Source organism: Pinus tabuliformis, chromosome 8 (assembly GCF_031772625.1).
Source record: "Pinus tabuliformis cultivar Carrire ecotype Pingquan chromosome 8, CPIR1, whole genome shotgun sequence".
Taxonomy (NCBI): Eukaryota; Viridiplantae; Streptophyta; class Pinopsida; order Pinales; family Pinaceae; genus Pinus; species Pinus tabuliformis.
This window is the reverse complement of record NC_142294.1, coordinates 1,760,023,528-1,760,044,533: the sequence shown is the minus strand read 5'-3', so window position 1 is coordinate 1,760,044,533 and position 21,006 is coordinate 1,760,023,528. Positions and strand designations below refer to the sequence as shown.

Here is a 21,006-nt window from a genome sequence, read left to right as displayed (position 1 = left end):
AGGATATTAAAGGGATATTATTTATGATTTTTTTCTTAGTAATAAAAAGATTAAGATATTATTATCGGAATTATCTTCTTAGACTAAGTCATTAATCTATGATTCATATCCATGAGTATTAGTACCAATTTCTTGTTTTACTATGCAATTCATGTTAGTTTTAAGTCCAACATTACCCTCTTAACATTATTGGATGCAATAAGTACTAAGTAATTATTCAAAATCATAAAAAATACTAATATGATACATAAATTAATCATTTACTCTAACCAAATAATTCCAAAAATAATATCTTATATATTGAAATACCAAAATACTTTCATAATTTTTTATAATAAATAATAATTAAATCTAAATAAAAATTACTTACAAATAACACATCCTATTAACCCGGTTAGGAGTAGAAGAACATAAACAGGTTTGCATTGAGGAACAACTCTGCAACAAACCAAATCCTATACCTCTAGTCAATCCAACCATTCTAGACATCATTGATATTTCCACATCTTCTTATTTGTTTCAGTTAACTTATGATTTTTCTACTTTATTTAAAATTTACCAAGACATAATATTTTGCATAATGAAATCTTATTCAGTAAACCGTTTTATATTCTATCCAATTAATACATAAACATTTAGAATTCTGATTTTTAATCTAACAAACCACATCAAAACTTAAATTTTAATATTTATGTAATCCAGTAGGGAAAAAAAAAAAAACTCCATTTATACTTATTATATGTATATGAAACCAGCAATATGTCCAAATCTCTTGACTTCTAAAATAATTTTAAAAATTATATCAATTTTCTAACTTTTATCATGCTAATTTTAAAACTTTCGAACTACAATCGAAGACGATTCTAACTCTAAGAACTCTAAGTTCCAATTAAAGACACTGTTGAATCAAAGAATTTCTTGTTGCAGTTAAAACAAGGATCAAGCTGCATGGAGCGCTTGTAAGGAATAGTTCACATCCCTAATCAATTTAGATATTCCGTAACTAATATACAGCCATGACAATGAGACAAAAGGGCCTAGAAAGGATTATTGTACTTTCTGTGCCTATATTCTGTTCATCACCTGCCACTTAGGTTAACTTATTTCATAATAAGCTCATTGAATATACTCTTTAGAGTACACTTTTTCTTAAGCAACGCTGAAATCGTCTCGTGGCACAGCTTCAAAAAGGAAATGAGATTAGGCACATACTCTGCTCATCAGGAAGAAAGAAATTACATGAAATGTGATGAAACTCTGAACTTAAAGGTACATACAAGAATTTAGCATGGTGATGGCAGCCAAGGCATCTCCAAATGATAAAATTAAAAGGAAAATCTGTTTTTCTATACCATCCATGCCAATAGACATTTGTCTATATTAAAGCATAAAATACGCTGTTTAAAAACAGGCGTGTTTACATTTATTTACATTTCTATACATTATAGAATACATGACGCTGTTGAATAACAGACGTGTTTACATATTTTCATCCTTGTTTGCCAAACTGAAAGAATGTACTATACCAGTAAAAGATGAGCACCTGAACGAATTGATGGTAGGTGCTTCACACAGAAAAAAAAAATAGAAATAAATTAGTCTCCATACAAATTGAAGGAAAGAATGGAAAGCAAACCAAATACTTCGATGCTAGTGCACTGTAGTGACTGAATTTTCAGTCTCGTATGAGAGAATTGTTTGGGGAGCTCCCGAAGGCTCCCAGCTGTGAAGAATTCTGAGAAGAGATCTAGCTTTCTTTTTTTCTCTAGGAGTACCACATGTAAGAAGATTATACAAAGAAGGCATCAACGATGGCAATCTCGACAAGTTATTTACAATTTTGTCTCTTCCACTGCAACACAAGGATAGCAAAATAGCAACACAATTCTCCTTGCATTTAGGTGAAGTAGAACTCAATCTTAGAAGGCTGGCAATTAGAGGGATTGCAGAGGTTTCACAAATTGCAAGAAATCCCTCTAGTTGATTCGCAAGAACAGCAAGAACAGAAACTGCATTATCTGTAAGACCCGGTATGCCATCTGCCAATGCATTAATTAACAGAGGAACTGCCCCAGCTGCTATTACCTGTGAAACATTTCCATGAAAAACTGAAAGATTAAACAAGGCAGTGGCTGCATCCCTCTTGCCTCTGACAGTTCCGTCACGGAGAAGATTTATCAAGGCTGGAATGGCTTCTGGCCTCTCTCCAATTAATTTCTTATATTCATCAACAGAGGAAAGGCTGAAGAGCGTTGCAGCGGCATTCTCCCTCGCTTCCGTACTGCATCCATTACTGAGAACATTGATGATCGGCAGTAAAGCGCCAGATTGCATTATTTTAGCTTTGTTCCTCTCATAAATAGATAAATTTAGGAGTGCAGTTACCGCATTTTCTTGAGCTTTGGGATCCTGGGAAGATAGCAGCGATACAAGCAAAGGTATGGCTCCTGCCTCTGCAATGCAATTTCTATTTTCCATGTTGCATTTGGCAAGAAGTCTGATTTCATAAGCAACCTGCCTCTTCGATTCAAAAGATCCTATAGAAAGCTTTTCTACAAGGAACGCTGCAGTCATCCTTGCAGCTTCTATAGATGCCTTAGTACTCACGGTGCTTTCCATCGACGAACTTTTCTTCTTGTTTCCTTGTTTTTCAAAAGGGATGCTATGTGCATCACAATACTGAATAATAAGGCTGCGGAGAGCATGATTTGGAATAAGATTTGTGTGCAAAAGCTTCTGTCCATTCTTCGGACATGTAGAGTGTCCTTCCTCTATCCATCTGGTAATGGAAGCTAGTTCATACGTTTGCCCAGTAGAAACAATGACTGGTTCTGTCATCAAATCAAGTGAGATCGGACATCTGAAATCATCTGGAATAACAGGGACATCCTTGGACTCTGCTCTGGAAACCCTGTGTTCACTTGATGGCTGAAATTGCACATCAAAATCCATCTCTGTAACCCCAAATAGGACACACTTGCAATAGCGCATGAAACCAATCAAGCTATGAATCATTGAAACATCTTGATCCGCACCTACCTTATTTTGATTTCTCATCTCTTTCTCCAACAACTCTATCTCTCTTAGACAATCCCTTGCATTCTTCAGATGGAGATCACCAAGAATTTTTCTGAGTTTAGATTTCTTTGGGGTCACCGCTTTCTCGAACTGATCAAGAACAGCAAGCACATCTCTGCGGAGCTGTCCTTCAGCCATATCAATGAAAAGCTTAGCTCTTCTGGCCTGACTGTGAACCAACTCAATTTGCTCCTTAACCTCGTCTGAGACATCCAACAATCTCAAGGAAAGTACATCCAATGCAGTAGCCATGTCATGGGTTAGAATGTAAAATTTATTTGATATTTCTTCGGTTTGCATGACCAACCAAAAATAACTTCCATCGCCGCTACAGTCCTCCAGCAAATATTTTGTCTTTTGGAAAATAATATATAGTTCTCTGAAGCATAGCAAAGCAGAGTGAGGCAGCTGAACCCTCACATCTCTGACTTCTTCAAAAAGCATAGACAAGACCTTAGTTTTTAGCATAATGGAGATTGCATTTCTCCTTTGGCATCCTCTAGGCTTTTCGCAACGTATTATTTGTTCGGCAAGAGGAAGTAAAGCTTGTAATAAAGATACACCAGAAATGTCCAGTACAGGTACAAATATAGGACCTCTTAAAGTCCGGCTTTTCTTAAGCAGCCAATTATTAGCTAGGAAAGCCATCTATTTCCCCACTAGAAACCACAATCTAACGCCTAATGGATATATATAACAATTTCCCCTGAAAACCTACAGTTTTGCTAATTCACAAATACTCTGGATTTATGATATTTAACCTTCAACTATACAGTTTATCCTTACAAAGCTTATCTTGGACTACAGCTATTTGTACACTGTTTTACCTCTAAATGCAACTGTATTTTAGTCTGTATCGGCTCAATTTGGCCTTAAATAATGATATTTAATCTAAAAATTGCAACAACGTTACTACAGGTTAGAATTATAAGAAGCTAACCTAAGCTATGCAATTGTCAGAATTTAACCTGAGATTGTGCAATTTGAACTGAGGTTATCCAATTTAAAGTGAATTCTCTAAGTTTGATTTTTATTTCTGCTATTTAACACCTAACAATACAGTCTGACCTGAAATCTAATTCACTAATAGTTTGCAGAGACTATCCTGTAGTTCCTTTTGGATTTCTGTCTCCTTCTAAGATCTCGTACACCAATACATATATGTACAAAAGATTACTACAATATTTACAGCTTCAGCTTTCAACCTTAGGATAAGATTACTACAATATTTACAGCTCGAGCTTTCAACCTTGGGATTTCATTAAGAACAGTGCAATATCTACAGCTTTGGCCTACAAATCCTTTTTTCTTTCAACCTAGGGTTTTGAAGTTCACGATAAATAAAGAAAATTGAAATATTTTCCCGACCAGAACTCGATTATCCGGCTCTTTCTGCTTAATCTTTCGTCCAAACACTCACAGAAAACCAAAATAAAAAGCCGCAGAAGAGGCATTTACCGTGCAAAAGCAGCTGCTCTGGACACGAAAGGATCCAGGATCGATCGAACCGGTTTCTTGTTTAAATGATCGTTTTGAAGCTCGGAGCGGAACTCCTTAGCAATGAAGCATCCATATATCCAATCAATACAGAGGATTTATCAACACGTTTAAGTCAAATGTGAGTAACCTCTCGACCCTAATATGTCATCTAGTGTTCGATGCCCTTGCCACTTCAATGTCAAAAAATTCTCTCCTATCACTGTCAGCGTCAAAAAATTCTCTCTCGATCTGATGATCCTTTTTCATTCGTGCATTTTCTGAGATTAACTTTTTCTGGCCTCCGTCAGATCTCATGTATACTTTTGCCTATCAGAGTCCTCTTATAGTTTGCGTATGCGGATTCCACGGTTGACTGGAGCTTCCCACATCCTTCTCGGCAGGTCCTCCCTCGGTGCAGGTGCTCTAAAGCGAATGAATCTATACCATTTATGGAGTGACAGGGACACCTATTAAAGCCCATTTAAATTATTAATTCACGTAATAGAAAACTGCAGAGTTGTTTTTAAATGTGACATTTTGAAAAGTTCTAGAAAACTGCACGGTTGTTTTTAAATGTGACTTTTCGAAAAGTACTGGAAAACTGCAGGGTTGTTTTTAAATGTGATTTTTTTGAAAAATTCAGGAACATGTTGAGTTGTTTTTAAATGTGATTTTTTGAAAAGTTTTGAAAAATTGTAGAGTTGTTTGTGTGTACATTGTTTTAATTTAACTTTATCATATCACAATATACATGGAGGAATATATTAACACTTGTTTTATATATATCTATATATATTTCAAATTTTAAAAGTTATTTTTTAATTAATTATTAAATTTCATTAAATATAATAGGTTTAGATTCAATTAAACCAAGTTATAAAATTATAATATGAGTTTCAATTAAAATATAATAAACTAGTTAAGTTTTATTAATAAAATTATGATATTAAATCTAATTAAATTATAATAAATTAGTTAAGTTTTATTGGCACAACCTGTTGCAGATGGGCTTTGTTAGCAAGGCGATCTAGGATCAAACCTTATTGGGTGCTTGTGTCTGGCATATGAGGAGAAGAGATGCTAAAAAATTAGTGTTGGTCGATCCTCGAGTGACTTTGACATATTAGATGCCCCATTCACGATCAGACCTCATGGGGTGGTTGTGTCTGGCATATGAGGAGAAGAGATGCTAAAAACAATCCACTCATTTAGCTCCGAGTAACTTTGACAGATTAGATGCCCCACGCCTAGGTCTCCGTTTGCAATCCACGAATCAAACTTAAAAAATCACAAACAACTTGAAAACACAAATATATATATATATATATATATATAATAAACTAAATTCCAAAACTTTTTTCCACACGAAATTTTTTTCACAAATAATATAATTTAAAAAATAAAATTACAAAAGTAGATATTAAGATGATCTCTAATGAAACTAAAGAGCTAATAAGATTTGTAAGTTTTTTTTTTTTAAGTAATAAAATTCACCAATAGGGTGAGGTTTAATTTTTAGAATTAAAAATAATTTGTACATATGTTAAGGAATAAATCTATTATTATAGGTTGAATTTAATTATGGATTTAGAAAGAGGGATAAAATTTCTTGAGGTGCAAATCTTTTTTAGAATGGAAAAATTGAATAAAAAGTTTGCACATGACAAATTTAATCCATCTAGAAGATAACTAGATTTTTTAGTAGATTTATACTAGAAATTGATTGATCTAGAAGCTAGTTGATCTATATTTCTTACATATATATATACTATGTTTGATTTTTCATTGTTTAAATTGTATTTTTCAATTTAACACATTCTAGAAGTTGATTGATTTCTGCTTATATATACACCATATTTGATTTTTCATTGTTTAAATTGTATTTTTGAATTTATAAAATGGATTCAATGTCTTCAAAATTTATTTGGAAACTTGGATTGTGTACACTACACAACTTAAACTTGCAATTCAAACACATATTTTCTCTATTTCAAACAAAATTGACCAAAAAAATATTAAAAAAAAAACTATTATTTAAAATAATGAAATTATTTAAAATGTTTTAATGATAAAAAAAATTCAACTACTTTATACATGGTATATATAGTTTTCTTTGATCATATATAATATATGATATAGTTTTTGAATGCTACATTTTAATTTGATACTAAGAATTAAATGAATTACATATTTCCTTTTAATTAATTTTTTTAATTATTTTTCTCACATTGAAATATTTTATTATCATCAAAACTAAAATATTGTTTGGATTTGAGATTGAAAGAAATTACTCAAGATATATAATTAAAAACTTTAATAAAGTCATGTATTGAAATATTTAAAAAAAAAAAATATTTAAGCCATGTACTAGAATATTTTTTATACATTTTTTTATGTTGAAATGTGAAAATATAAGGTTTTTATTTTTCTAATTGCTTTATAAAGTTGATATAAGATTATGATATTTCATATGTACATCTAAATATTTTGATTTATGTTTGAGAGAAACTAAAACATGTATTTTCATTTTTATTTATTGTAGCTTATTATTCTTTATTAATTATTTTTTTAAGGACACTAGTCAACTGGAGGTTGATCACGAACATACTTACACATCTCCTTCATACTGAACTAGAAAATAAACCTCACAATTCAATAAGAAAATAACATTCAACATGCATTATTTAAATAATAAATAATTTGTCTCCTCTAAGTAAAAATTTAACCAATTATCTTAATTTGAGAAATTAAACAAAAACATAAGAATAACTAGATTCGTGTTAAGGAATAAATTTATAAGAAAATAGCCTGCAATGTGCATGTATTTAAATAGTAAATTGTTTGCCTGCTCAATGTGCATGTATTTAAATAGTAAGTTGTTTTCCTGCTCTAAATCTTTTAGGTAAAAACTTAACAAATTATCCTAACCCAAGCAATAAAACGAAAACATGAGAATATTTAAGCAAAGAGATTAACTAGATTTAGCTTTTAAATTACCTTCATAGAGAGTTTCTGGTTACCCTTGGGGTGTTATGTAACCTATCAATTGGCATCATTATCAATTAGAATTTCAGGAAGGGGAAGCTTCACATGCCTGGCCATGAAAGATGATGAGTCGTCTGAGGAATTGCCCAGACGCTCAGACGGTCAAAAGTGGCTGGAATCCCTGCAAAAAAATTTCAAAAAATCTTGTAGAGACTTTGTTTGAATTGTGTTTTTGATGGTGGAAATGGATTTAGCACCATCAAAACCATCTAAGATAGCTAAAATTTTGAAATTTAACAACTATAACTTGGATTTACAAAAATCCTTATGGGATTTTCTCTAAATATCACTAGAATTTCCATAACTTTCCAAGAAGAGTAATTTCCATAACTTTCCAAGAAACTCCTCCTCCTTGTTAAACTATGCGAAAGATAACAAGTTGAAGCATCATAGAGACAAACGACAAGTTGATTTATTTAGCTCCTCGAAAAGGTCAATCTATCTTGAGATTCCCACCCAATCGTGTAGAGCTAACATATGATTGGTAATTTCCACACACAATCCATCATTTTCCCTATCAGCATTGTTGAGCTTTGCTTCAACGTGCCCCCACCATACCTTATTTGTTTAACAACCTTTCTTAGCTTGAATTATATGGCATAAATAGATGCTAAACACCTTTGTACTTTTTATTTAAATTTTTCAATATCTCTTATAATCATTGTGGGGCACTGCAAGCATCGTGCATTTCGAAGTGAACATAACTCACCTTGAAATATCAAACTATGTCCATGCAAACCTCCCTATAACTCAAAGGATAGACTTGGATTCTAATTAAGAATGGCTTCGGAAGGAAGATAAAATGGAGTGAATGAGATGATATTCAAGAGAGTTCTAATTAATAATGACCCAGCATATCACATAGAATAATTTTTTTGATCAATACAAAACACATGTATATTATAATATAATTTTTTTGATCAATACAGAACACATGTATATTATATATTATAGTCATCCACATCAAAATTTTCATTCACACAAGCTTGTGTTGAAGGTGAGCGAGGAGAGTCAAAGGCATGACAATGATCTCATATTTAACCTACCACTTAGGTATATATTTATGTCATCCATGAATAGTGAAGAGATTTAGAGGATTGAGAGATTTATGCATTATTTCTATGATGAAGAGGATGACACCCAAATCCTCGCCTTAAATCACTTTGGCTTTTAATATCCTGGAATAGGGGTGAATGATGATCTCTCTTCCATTTGGCATTAGTCATGAAGGGTTGTTTTAAAAAACATAAGTACCTTGGTTCACTATCTCATCCACTTTGTAATTGAATGGGTACTGAACCTAGAAAAAGAAGGCAAAGTCAAAAGTGTTGTGAAGCATAAATTTTTTTAAATAAATATAAGCCAAAGTGTGTAAGAAGGAAGATCTTTGTTGGGAACGGGTCCCCTGGGGTCAATTTTGGGGTTAAAAGCCCAAGTTTTGGGGCAGAAAGCCCAAGTTTTGTATAAGAAATGTAAAGTCTCTGCATTTTGTGGCCGCGGAGTGCGAAGATGTAAAGAGTCAACATAGGCTTCTGCCCTTGTTTTATGTAATTTGTTTCGGCTTTATGAGATCTACCCATGGTCCGCGGACCATGGGATTGTATAAAAAGGGAAGTTTTAGAAGAGTCTAAGGTAGTTCAGTTCGGTCTTGATATGTTTTGAGTCATTAATGTAATGGGTCTATGAGAGCTAAGAGTGAAGAGTCTTAGCATAGGAAAGAGACTCTGTAGTTGTGTGCGCAGAGGCCTATGGTAGAAGTCTGTCGCTGAGTGTGTGGAACCCTGCAGCTGTGTGCGCAGGGCGGTTAAAGTCTATAAAGAAGATTTGAAGCATAAATATTAAAATTATTCTGGAATTATTTGTGTATGATCTATTTTACTTCTGTTATAAATGCATATGATCATGTTATGATGAATACTAGGTTTATGTTTTAATGTTGTATTGATGTGCGAATCCATATGTTTTGCTTTGTTATATGAACGCAAGTAAGAATATCTGCTTACGCGAAGATCATCTTAATGCATGTTGAAGTTATGAGATACTTAGGCTAGCCTGGGTAATTACAGAAGTAAGAATAATTATAGAGGCGCGCAAGTGTCTGATCCGCCTATCTAGGGTATGCGAAGGATAGTCGTAGACTTTCGCGGAGGTCTAGAAGATGACTAAGAGGAGTATATCAATAAGCCCTAAATGGCTTATCGACATGCATGAAAGAGGGTTTACGGTATTAAACGACATCACTACCATCTCTACATGCAGAAACTTGGTTCCTGCATTGCCCCATACTGCTTCTGGTGAGACTTCAGTCCGCGCTCCGTGGATTGATGTCGAAAGGGCCAGTAGTGTAGGGATTTTCTTGGCTAATTAACGCTAAACCTGGGTCAGGGCCCATCAAGCCAACAAATGGTTTCATTGCCGGGACCAGGATCTATATAAAGAGATGTGCGTTATTGCATCACTGGAGTCCAACTAAGAAGGAGATCGAAGACTGGTTGGATAGAAAGATCCACGAATTCGCGGCGCAAGAGAACAAGAATCTGCGATTGACGAAAGAATAGTGGTTGGACAGATATATGTACATAGAGATACACGAAATCTTCTTTTGTTCCTTCCTAGTCGAATTATACAAGTGGATCACGAAATTGGCAGACAGCCAAGGAAGGTGGAGGCTTGACGGTCCAATAGTCTAGACCCCGGAGTTAATGTGAAGATTAGAAGCCTATGAATATAAGATCGCACGCATTGTCAATCATTGGCTCAATCGTATCATATGAGGATTCATGACAGAGTTCGTGGTTGATACTTTGATCAGTTACAACGAAGCAGAGTGCCGCTTCTTCAAGGGACCGCGAGGTAAGTATTTAAGGTCTTTAAATACTTGGATTAAGATTCTCTTGTGTGAAAAGCGGGTTATGCAGCTACCTTGATGTTTGGAGCTACGCAAAGTGGAAAGATCTCTAGGGATAGAGGGAAAAAATGCCCTGAATATAGCCCATTGATTAGACCTCCTCTGAGTGACGACAAGGAAGTAGCACAGGCTTCTCCGCACAGCATTGTTCAACTAATAAGAAAAGGGTTCCCGTGAATACCACATCCACCCACACCACCACCATCTTCACCTTCGCCGCATATGCCTTCACCCACACCACTGCCACTTCCGCCACCATCCAATATGGCGAATTCAGTAAAATTTCATGTGTGAAAGGGGTCAAGAACCGAGGACTCGAACCAATTTAAGGGTTGCTTTGTCACAACAAAAGATTGCAACCCAGGAAGAAGCCCTGGAGATTGCAATGAGATTGCACAAAACACCGATGCAAGATGCTAATTTAGGGGTGCAACAGATTCATGCGCAATTGCAGAACCTATGCCTAGAATTTCAGAGTCTGAAGAAAGATAGAACAGCTCGACCAGAGTTGCGTGAAGAATTTTGGTGCTTGAAGTGCAAAAGTCAAGGGCATGACAAAGATCATTGTCCAGTCTTCGGTAATTATGTTGCAGTAAGGGGACCAATGCCTCTGACGCCGAAAGCTTAAGCAGGGCCAAGTACAGGGCCCGCGCTATGGTGTGCTATTTGTCAGGTAGCGGGAAAACATGCAACATACAATTGCCATTTGCTACACAAATTTGTACAGACACCGCAACAGCTCTTCTGCAAAAAATTTTCAGTTGGTAGGTCATGATGAGCGTAATTATTGTAGTTATGATCTAATGATGGATAGAATGCCCGCATATAGGGTGCAGGTAGAAACCCAACCTCCAGACCAAGGCGTTGGGGAGCGCGAGGCAAATATTAGGGGCACAAAAGAGGCTAAGGTGGAGGAGGACTTGGTAGAGGTCGGGGACAGGTCATTTGTTACAATTGTGGAGGACCGGGACACTACACACGAGACTGCACGAACCCGACACGACTGTCATGCCGATATTATACTCAGTTTGACCATGCGACAAAGGATTACCCTGTATTATTAGCTAAGATACATGAAAAGGGGGCGTAGTCGACTCAGAACCTGCAAATGACGATGGCTGAGCCTCACGAGGAGGATCCTAAGGTAAATATTGTGCTATGGAGTGGAATGACGACTGGCAAAGATAAGGGCAAATAGCCTGAAGAAGGTGAATGTGTCCACAAAGAGCCAGAAAAGGAGATCGAGTTTGATCTAGAACGCACAAGGGAAACGTTTATGGAAGCAAAGAAAAGCTTCGCTGAGGCCTCTACCTCAGGAAGTCAGGATAAGCTAGCTGAAGAGATGGACCCTTCCATGCTTACTACCTTCTTGGAGACCTGTATGAAGCTATTGCACGATAGCAAGGCTGTGAAAGGACTACAGGAGCTGATAAATAAGTGCACTAGAAAAGAAAACGCTCCTGATGAACCGCGTGTAGTCAAGAAGATTGGTATGCATAAGGCAAGAACAGGGCATGAGATGAGGCTCACCGCGCAGATAGGGGAATATGAAATGGATCAAGTTATTCTAGATATGGGGTTAGACGTGAATTTTTTGCCTAAACAGACATGGGAGAGGATGGGGACACCTGCACTGCAATGGTCTTTGATTCAATTAAGAATAGAAAATCAGCAGAAAATCATCCCCATGGGAAGGTTGCAGGGAATGACAGTTGATATTGAGGGTGCGAGCGCATTGGTTGATTTTGAAGTGATAGAGATTATGGATGGCAACAATTCCTACCCTGCACTCCTTGGGATTGATTGGGCTACTGACATGAATGGGGTAATCAATTTAAAGAATTGGAAGATGATATTTGAGAAGAAATCTCTCCGTGTAGTAGTGCCGCTAGACCCTATAGAAGGACCGCGCTATACTAAACCGATCCGCGATTATGAAAGCAATGATGATTTGGATCAGATTTATAAGATAACGGTGCAAGATCAGGATTGGGTGAATCCGATAGCAGATGGACACATTGCCTAGGATCGTGAAAGTTCCTACACATCAGATTCAGATGAGGAGTTGGAACACTGGCAGAATCGACTGCATGAAGTATCTACATTGCGTTGTAATATGATGACCAAGTCATTGCGTTATGTATCATCGGAGGTAAGGAGTCTTCCCTATTATGATGGTTTAACAAATGTCGATAAATTTTTGGATGCATTCAAAAGGGAAGTGCCAGAGAAGCATCACTTCCAGGCCTTAGATTGGGCGCTACGCGCTACGGCTGCGAGATGGTGGGGTACGCACAAAGACAGTTTTGATGAGTAGCGCATGTACAGAAAGATGATGCGATTGTGGTTTTTTCATCCACAAGTTCAGCTAACAAAGAAATATGATGGAAGGAATTACCCATGCGATCACCTGGCCAAATGGACTAAGGTTTATGGAGCGAAGCCTCAGCCTGAATGGGTGCATCGGTTTTGTCATACTTTGGATGTAATATCGATCAATTAGTACTTGGAAACAGAGCTCTGCCATGGCACTGAAGAAGGGGACGTTTTCAAACAGAGATTCTTGATGACGTTTAGCTTTGAAGATGAGTTTGAAAGTATTGATGAGGCATTGCAGGAAGTCAAGGCAGCAATCTTCAGAGTACCGCAGGATCCCTTGGACTTAATTCAACCGGATTGGACCACCTCCCAACCTACAAATTGGTAACTGAGGCAAGGGAATTGCAACAGAGGTATGGCAAGGTCAGAGTGACGGTGCGCACCATTGTCATCACACAGAGGTTGGAAAAGTTGCAGGAAGCAAAGGCACTGAAGGAACAGGTGGACGCAGCACAACGCAGGGAGGCAGTACTGAAGGCCAGATTGGGGCCTTGGCTAGATGAAGCCTATGTGCTCATAGCCACCATTGAAGGAAAGTTGGTGAACTTGCAGGCAACACAACAGCAAATCACGGCAGATAGTGCAGGACCAACAATGGAGCAACTGGTGGAACAGGTCAAGCAGGCAGCGATGTAGTGTGTCGTCGAAGTTGCAGTGGTACAAGTGGAGCTAGGAGGTCTTCGCGACAACATCTCCACACTAGAAGAGTGACTCGGGGGCGAGTCACCATCTTTGTGTTTGGGGCTTGTTGGGAACGGGTTCCCTAGGGTCAATTTTGGGGTTAAAATCCCAAGTTTTGTATAAGAAATGTAAATTCTCCGCATTTTGTGGCCACGGAGCGTGAAGATGTTCCGACATTCTTTTATGTAACTTGTGTCGGCTTTAAGAGATCCACCCATGGTCCGCGGACCATGGGATTGTATAAAAAGGGAAGTCTTAGAAGAGTCTAAGGCAGTTCAGTTCAGTCTTGATATGTTTTGAGTCACTGATGTAATGGGTCTGTGAGAGCTAAAAGTGAAGAGTCTTAGCGTAGGAAAGAGGCTCTACAGTTTTGTGCGCAGAGGCCTAGGGTAGAAGTCCGCCGCTGAGTGCACAAACCCCTGCAGTTGTGTGCACAGGGCGGTTAGAGTCTGTAAAGAAGATTTGAAGCATAAATAAAGAGAAATATTCTGAAATTATATGTGTATGATCTATTTTACTTCTGTTATAAATGCATATTATTATGTTATGATGAATACTAGGTTTATGTTTTAATGTTGTATTGATGCACGAACCCATATGTTTTGCTTTGTTATATGAATTCAAGTAAGAATATCTATTTACGTGAAGATCATCTTAATGAATGTTGAAGTTATCACAGACTTAGGCTAACCTGGGTAATTACATAAGTAAGAGTAATTACAGATGCACGTAAGTGTCTGATCCACTTATCTAGGGTACGCGAAGGATAGTCGTAGACCTTCGCGGAGGTCTAAGATGACTAAGAGGAGTATATCGATAAGCCCTAAATGCCTTATCGACCTGCACGAAGGAGGGTTTAGGGTACTAAGTGACATCACTACCATCTCTGGGTGCAGAAACTTGGTTCCTACACCCCCCCATACTGCTTCTGGTGAGACTTTAGTCCGCACCCCGCGGATTGATGCCGAAAGGGCCAGTAGTGTAGGGATTTGTTTGGCTAATTAACACTGAACCTGGGTCAGGTTCCATCAAGCCAACACTCTTATCTAGCCTAAAGTTTTGATGATAATGGCGGAATCCAAATAATTGTGACTTCACCTCTAGCATATGTTCTTAAAGATATTGATTCCCTAAGACACAACCAATACTTTCACCACATTATTTGTCACTTGGAAGAAACAATACAAACTTTACCCACCATTCCCTCCCCTTCCCCAGTTCTGCAACCCCTAACACCCTTAAATACTATAATTTCAATTAAAAAACAAAGGAAAAATGTAAATATTTAACAAAAATCAAGAGAGCTTAAAGAAATTAGGCTAACATCATCCCTATAAAAGTTAAACGACCAATGAACCATGCACACATAAGTGTATCAAAACCCACCCACATGTCCTTCAATTGTTCAACACAAAATCGAGTAATGTGGGACATGATTAAGGCATCGTCACCCTATGCAATAAATGCAGATGGCATGTATCCCATCATTGATTAATCTCAAACATTTGGTCAACTCCTAGTGTTTATGGATTAAGGTGGGTTTTGTTAATGTTGTGTCTAGTTCATTTGATGTTAATGCCTCTCGTATGAATGCATGACCAGATGACGAAGGCAATTACTCTCTCTCCATTATTTCCAAAGCGAGCCTGGTGCATTACACTCATTTCCCACGGTCACCGTTGCAATCTATTGCTATATAAGCTTCGAAAAAAGTGGTTGATCACTCTGCTAATATTTCCTTTTATGCTCCCTCTATCATGCCATGTTTTCTAAGATCTCTCTCAACCTAGCTACCCCCTAATTGAGGGGGGGCAATTTTTTTGGCCTCTATTATTCTTTATGCTTCCCTAGATGCAAGAATTTTTACTAAGGGATTTTTGGTTCTTGTTTTCAATGGACTCCACTATGGTGCATCAAAGGGCTAGTTGTTTCAAGGGTAGTAACTGTAGTCATAGTGAGCAAGAGGAGTCTCATGCTTGTTCATGAGCCAAAACCTCAACTTGGGATTTTGCAGAGCAAATTCTAACATTGGTCCAAGAGGAAATTCAAGAATTGGAAGTGGCAGTGGCTCAGTGGCTATTGAACACAACTATAACTCAGATTATGGATAGGAATGAACTACAACTCAGATTATGGATAGGAATGAAGCCAAAGATGAAATATTGCTTATGTTAGGCAAAGTGGTTTTAAATCAGAAGGAAATGAGACTTTGTCTTAAGCTCATTGAATACCATGTATATCATGTTCCAAGTTTGATTGGATGTAATAAGGAGCAACCTAGCCTAATTGAGGTGGATGTCTCAAATTCTACTTAGTTTTTCATGGCTTTGGTTTCTTAGTTTTACCAGATTTCTAGTCTAGCTAGGTATAGAAAGGTTGGTTTGAGTATCAAAATTTTCAAACACTATGTTGCCATGATTAGGATTAGTTTCTTTTATGTTTTTGTTTATATGAAGTTATATTAGTCCTTAATTCTCTGGTTCAAACTCATTGTATATTTTGAAACTGATACCCTATTGCTTTTTTAGTGGTTTAGTTTCCCCAATGGCAGATCACTGACAACTAGGGCTGTAAAAACTCTACAATTTCTCGAACTAATAGATATTTATCTTATAAATAAAAACTTGAGGATTAAGAGATTTAGTTCTGTTGAGGGCCCCAAAATCGGGTCAACAACAAGGGGGATACCCACCCGGTCCGGAACCGGGTTGGCGGCTCCTTGCCCGTTTGGTGTAGCGGGTCCGACTGGGGATGATGGGACCAGCTTCCCAATTTAAAGGATGTGTGTGTGTGTGTAGATTTTGATGATGCTAATCTAGAGGTAATTTCAAGCTAATCTAATTCTAGACTCTAAACTGACTCTACGCTACTGTAATCTAACAAAAACAACACATCTAATCTATACTAACCCGGGGTAGGATTCTTTCATCATGCGATCTAAAAAGATTTCATACAATAATTGGTAATAAAGATCATTCAGCTATCATAAGAATATAAATCAATTAAGATAAACCATTCTGCATAAGAAGTTAGGCAAAACAGTTGTGAACAGCATATCGCATGATAAGTTATTCATATGTTAAGCACAAACAAATGATTCCACCGTACAAAAGTGCCAAATGGTAACCCAGACATTCATACATCAACATATAAACAAATCAGCTGTATATCACTCTGAGAATATGAGCAGAAATTAATCAAGAGATAAAAGTACCATTTATGACTGATTTTACTCACAAACTTCAAGCAATAACGATTTATCTCTACTTACTTCTAACATCTACTAAGAGTACAGAAGTGCAACATCAGTAGCAGACATTAAAATGCAAACATAAATAAATCTCGATCCATCCATTCATCAAAAACCACCTCCGAGGGTGCAAAATTGCATGTTCTGAGGACAAGTTTTTTGACAAATTTCTGGACCCCTCTCCAAATGCCATGAGAAGGGTTAAATACTACTAACTAACTAATCTTAATTACACAAATTTAGGGAACGGCTTCAAATGACCGCCCTTTTACTAAAACAAATTTATTTCTAAAAATTGAATCTAATTTCTAACCGTTTATGTATCTGCTCCTTAGTGTTGTAAGCAATGCGAGGTTCGCCTGGAAAGAGTCGGCTGGTTGTCTTTTCCTTTTGCTCGAGCGATAAAAGTAGAAATAACAAAAGCTGGCACCTATTTCTGACAAGCTAGAAGATATTTTTTTGAAAATCTTCCTCTGGCTGGGTGTATTTGCTATGTGTATACTTAGTATAACCCAGATTTCTTTCAAACTGATTGTGCTGTTGCTATTTCGGTTTCCGGCCGTGCGAATGACTCAATGAGTTAGGGATTTCGTTGCCTGAACAATCTTACGTATTGAAAATTGCTTCCGTTCTTTGTTCCAGGCTTTTCTGAAGCGTCCTCCCTCTTTAGCGTTTTTCTTTTTGCTTTATCCAATCTGAGCTTCAAGATCTTTTGCAAACATGTTGCTTTTGTGCGCCTTTGACTCTGAGTCTTGGATAGTCTATTTTCATCAGTTTCTGTGGAGTGATACCCTGGAATCCACGGCTCTGCTGCATGCGGCATCCATTTGCGAAGGCATCTCCTCTCTGTTCTTCAAGTATTGGCGCTTTCCCCTTTTCCTTAGATGTTTCCTGCATATAGATTTATATTAGTTGCTGCCTTACAGTTTATGCAAAGGAAAAGAGACATGACGAAAAGATTGACATGAAAGCTTTAAGTTCTAATGAATGCATAATCATGACACTCATAATGACTTGACTCTTCGAAAAATGCAACACGATCATCTTTGGATACTCAGGCGTGCAATCATTAATTTCCCTTAAGGTGCGCGCTCGATTTTGGGTTTACAGATCATGCCGAAGAAACTTTGCGATGAGTGGTTTCTGCGATTCGTATCGCAGCAATTAATAGTCTCATTCGTCGCAGATCGCAAATCGCAAAATCGCAGTTTGTAAGATCGCAGATCGCAAATCGCAATATCGCAATTTTCATTTGCTCATTGTGTGCTGCTTATGCGACGTTGCGATATGCGACGTCGCATATCGGCCATCGGCGATTCCTTAGGTTTTTCTTTTAAGGGCGCTTTCAAAATATGCGATGCGATGAATGTCGCATCGCTTCATCGCAGCTTACTTATGCGCATAGAAAAACGCTTCACTCTCTCTTTGCGATGCGATATAGCTTTTAGGGAGTTAAATACAAAAATTTTGATAAAAATATTTTTGAGATTTTTTGTTAAGGGTCCCCCTTTGCTTGATATTATTGCTAATACTAAACAAAGAGGGGGGTTGTTGGTGACCACAACAAGTTCACAATGTATAGAACTCCTACATTGAAAAAAAATATGTTTGCCCTCAAGTTAACAAGAAAATCCAAACCACTCATCATTGCATCAGGGCTTTATCAACCAAGGATATAAATTCTAGTGTTAAGCACATCACAAATGGAAAATTGAAATAAAGTAAAGTTGAAGGATACTAACCCGTGATCTCAAAACATGGGTTTTTGATCTTGAAACAACACAATAAACATATTTTTAATGAAGTTGTTAAGTAAGGCTTCCCTAAAAAAATGGAGTAAAAGTTTAGTCCCTAATCACCAATCCAAAATCTAGGAAGACCCATCCCATTAACGAACTATCATGATTAACCCCATTTTAGTAAAATTATGTGTCTTCGTTATTGAAAGAAAAATAGGTAATGGCTTAATGAAAATAATAAAAAGGTTAAATGATAAGTTGGGTTCAAGGGTATAAATGCTACAACTAATCACTTTGTCATGCTTAGCTTTTGATAAAGATTAGGGAAATAAAAAAGAATATACAATTTGTTATTTTGTTCATTTACAATCATTTTTGGCACCATGTTTTAACATACATAGTGTGTATAATCTATATACTAATACATTATGATAATAATAATGATAATAATGAAGGTCATGTGTACATTCATGCTTGTGACTAATCAATGTGTATATGTGTGGTCATAAAGAATTTGCAAAACTATTCATCATATTAATATATATTATTCTAAGGTACAATTATTTAATCATTTGACTCATCATAGGTATCATTAATGGGGGGGGATAAGATTGATTACAAGAAATATTATATATTACATCAAATGAGTTCATAGGTCAAAGAATCCATTTATCAAAGATATGTTATGGTTATCTCATTTCTTGTGTCTTCAACTCTAGTTATTGCATATGCATTACAAAAAAATCTACTTTAAAAATCAATATAATGAAACTAGGTGCCCAATGATTTCTCTATCTACATATGTGATTTAAACTTACCAAGCTTTGTGCTCGAATATATTTATAGCCACTAATATATCTAATATTAGAATGCTTGGACTGTTAAGGTATAGAAACAAAGAGAACTACTTCAAATTATCAATATAGAAACCTAGCAAGACCTACCCAACAAGCATCTTCTTTCACAAAAAATAAATTCTATATCTCGTCATCATAAAGGATATAGACATGCAGTTTGAAACTAGTTCAATAGGTATAGGATTTCTCAAAGGAAAAGTTTAAGAACTCATTCTTATCTTAAAGTGTAGGAACCTTATGGACATCCTTCTAGTCTCAGTGGCCATGGCTAGGGTTTAACCCTATCCACACACAATCTATCTCCTAGTTGTTCAAGCCCTCCCTTATCCTTGCATGCATCTCAATGGAATTGGATGGGTCTACTTATCCCTCTGTCATATTTTCAATTCATGATCCTTCTTCCATTCCACCCTTTGTCATGTTATCCATAGTGGATATTAAGGGTGTCGCTTCTAGTTTTCCAAGAGGTCGACCTTTCAAGGATGTTATATAAAAATTTCCTTTTAGATTCCCTTCTTCCTTTTGGATGCAAGAAACCCATGTTATTTCCATTCCCATGGGACCTAAAGTTGATGAATTAGAATTTATTTTTTATCTCAGTTTGATTCCCTATTTCAATGATTTTTGGCCTCTATTAGTAGACCTCCATGGATGGATATTGAACTCCTAGATTCCAATGATGAAAAATGAAATCTTCATCCACCTTAATGAAAAGGGTTTCTTTATCACTAAGTTTTAAGACAAGGGTCTAATTCATAATTTTGGACTATGTTCTTGGGGCAACTCAAGTCTATGCATGAAGTCATGGTATCCCTCTTCTAATCATTTGATCATTGTTCTTTCTTCAACACCTGCTTGTGTGAGGATTCCAAATCCACCCTTGCATTTTTTGGGTTCATCCTCCCTTCAAGGAGGTATATTAGCTCTTTAAAATTTCCATTTTGAATCTCATGAAATAGAAATACATAACATATCAACATATGATCAAATGTGCATGGAATTGATTTTGATTAAAGGGTTCCCAATAGAAATTACTTTGATAGGTAAAAACTACTCCCAGTCTCAAAATTTGGAGTATAATGGAGTTTCATTGTGATGCAAGACTTTTTTTTAAATATGACACATTGTAGATCATTCCACTAAAGAGCTTAGGAAGAATAGGAAACAACAACATAAATCAACATTGTGGGTTGGTTGCACTAGAGACCACCATGTAGCCTCATGTTCTAGTGGTACATCAACACCAATGAATCTTCCTATTTAATTGAATCTTGTACCTTAATAAATTCAATAAAGATAGGTAACCCAAAACTCGAAGATTGAGGAAATTAACTCTCATGATTTGGGGAAAGAAATGAAAATTTAGTTAGGCCATTGGCATATCAAAAACATGTTGAAGAATCTAAGGCTCGAGAACAAAAAAATGCATAAGATCAAAATAATCTTTGTTCTAAAAAATAACAAGGACTCCAATAAATGGAAAATAACTTTGGAAAAAAGTAAGGAAGAAGGAGAAATACCCATCTGCATGTCAATCAATGGCGACAAGAACTTGGGCCCACAATCTAGTCTAGTTATGTATTGTTTTTG

General features: G+C 36.5%; 1 pseudogene; it reads right to left on the bottom strand.

Moving 5' to 3' along the window:
- Window positions 1-1,423: 1,423 nt before the first annotated feature.
- LOC149243168 (U-box domain-containing protein 1 pseudogene) lies at window positions 1,424-4,543 on the bottom strand (annotated as a pseudogene).
- Window positions 4,544-21,006: the final 16,463 nt, after the last annotated feature.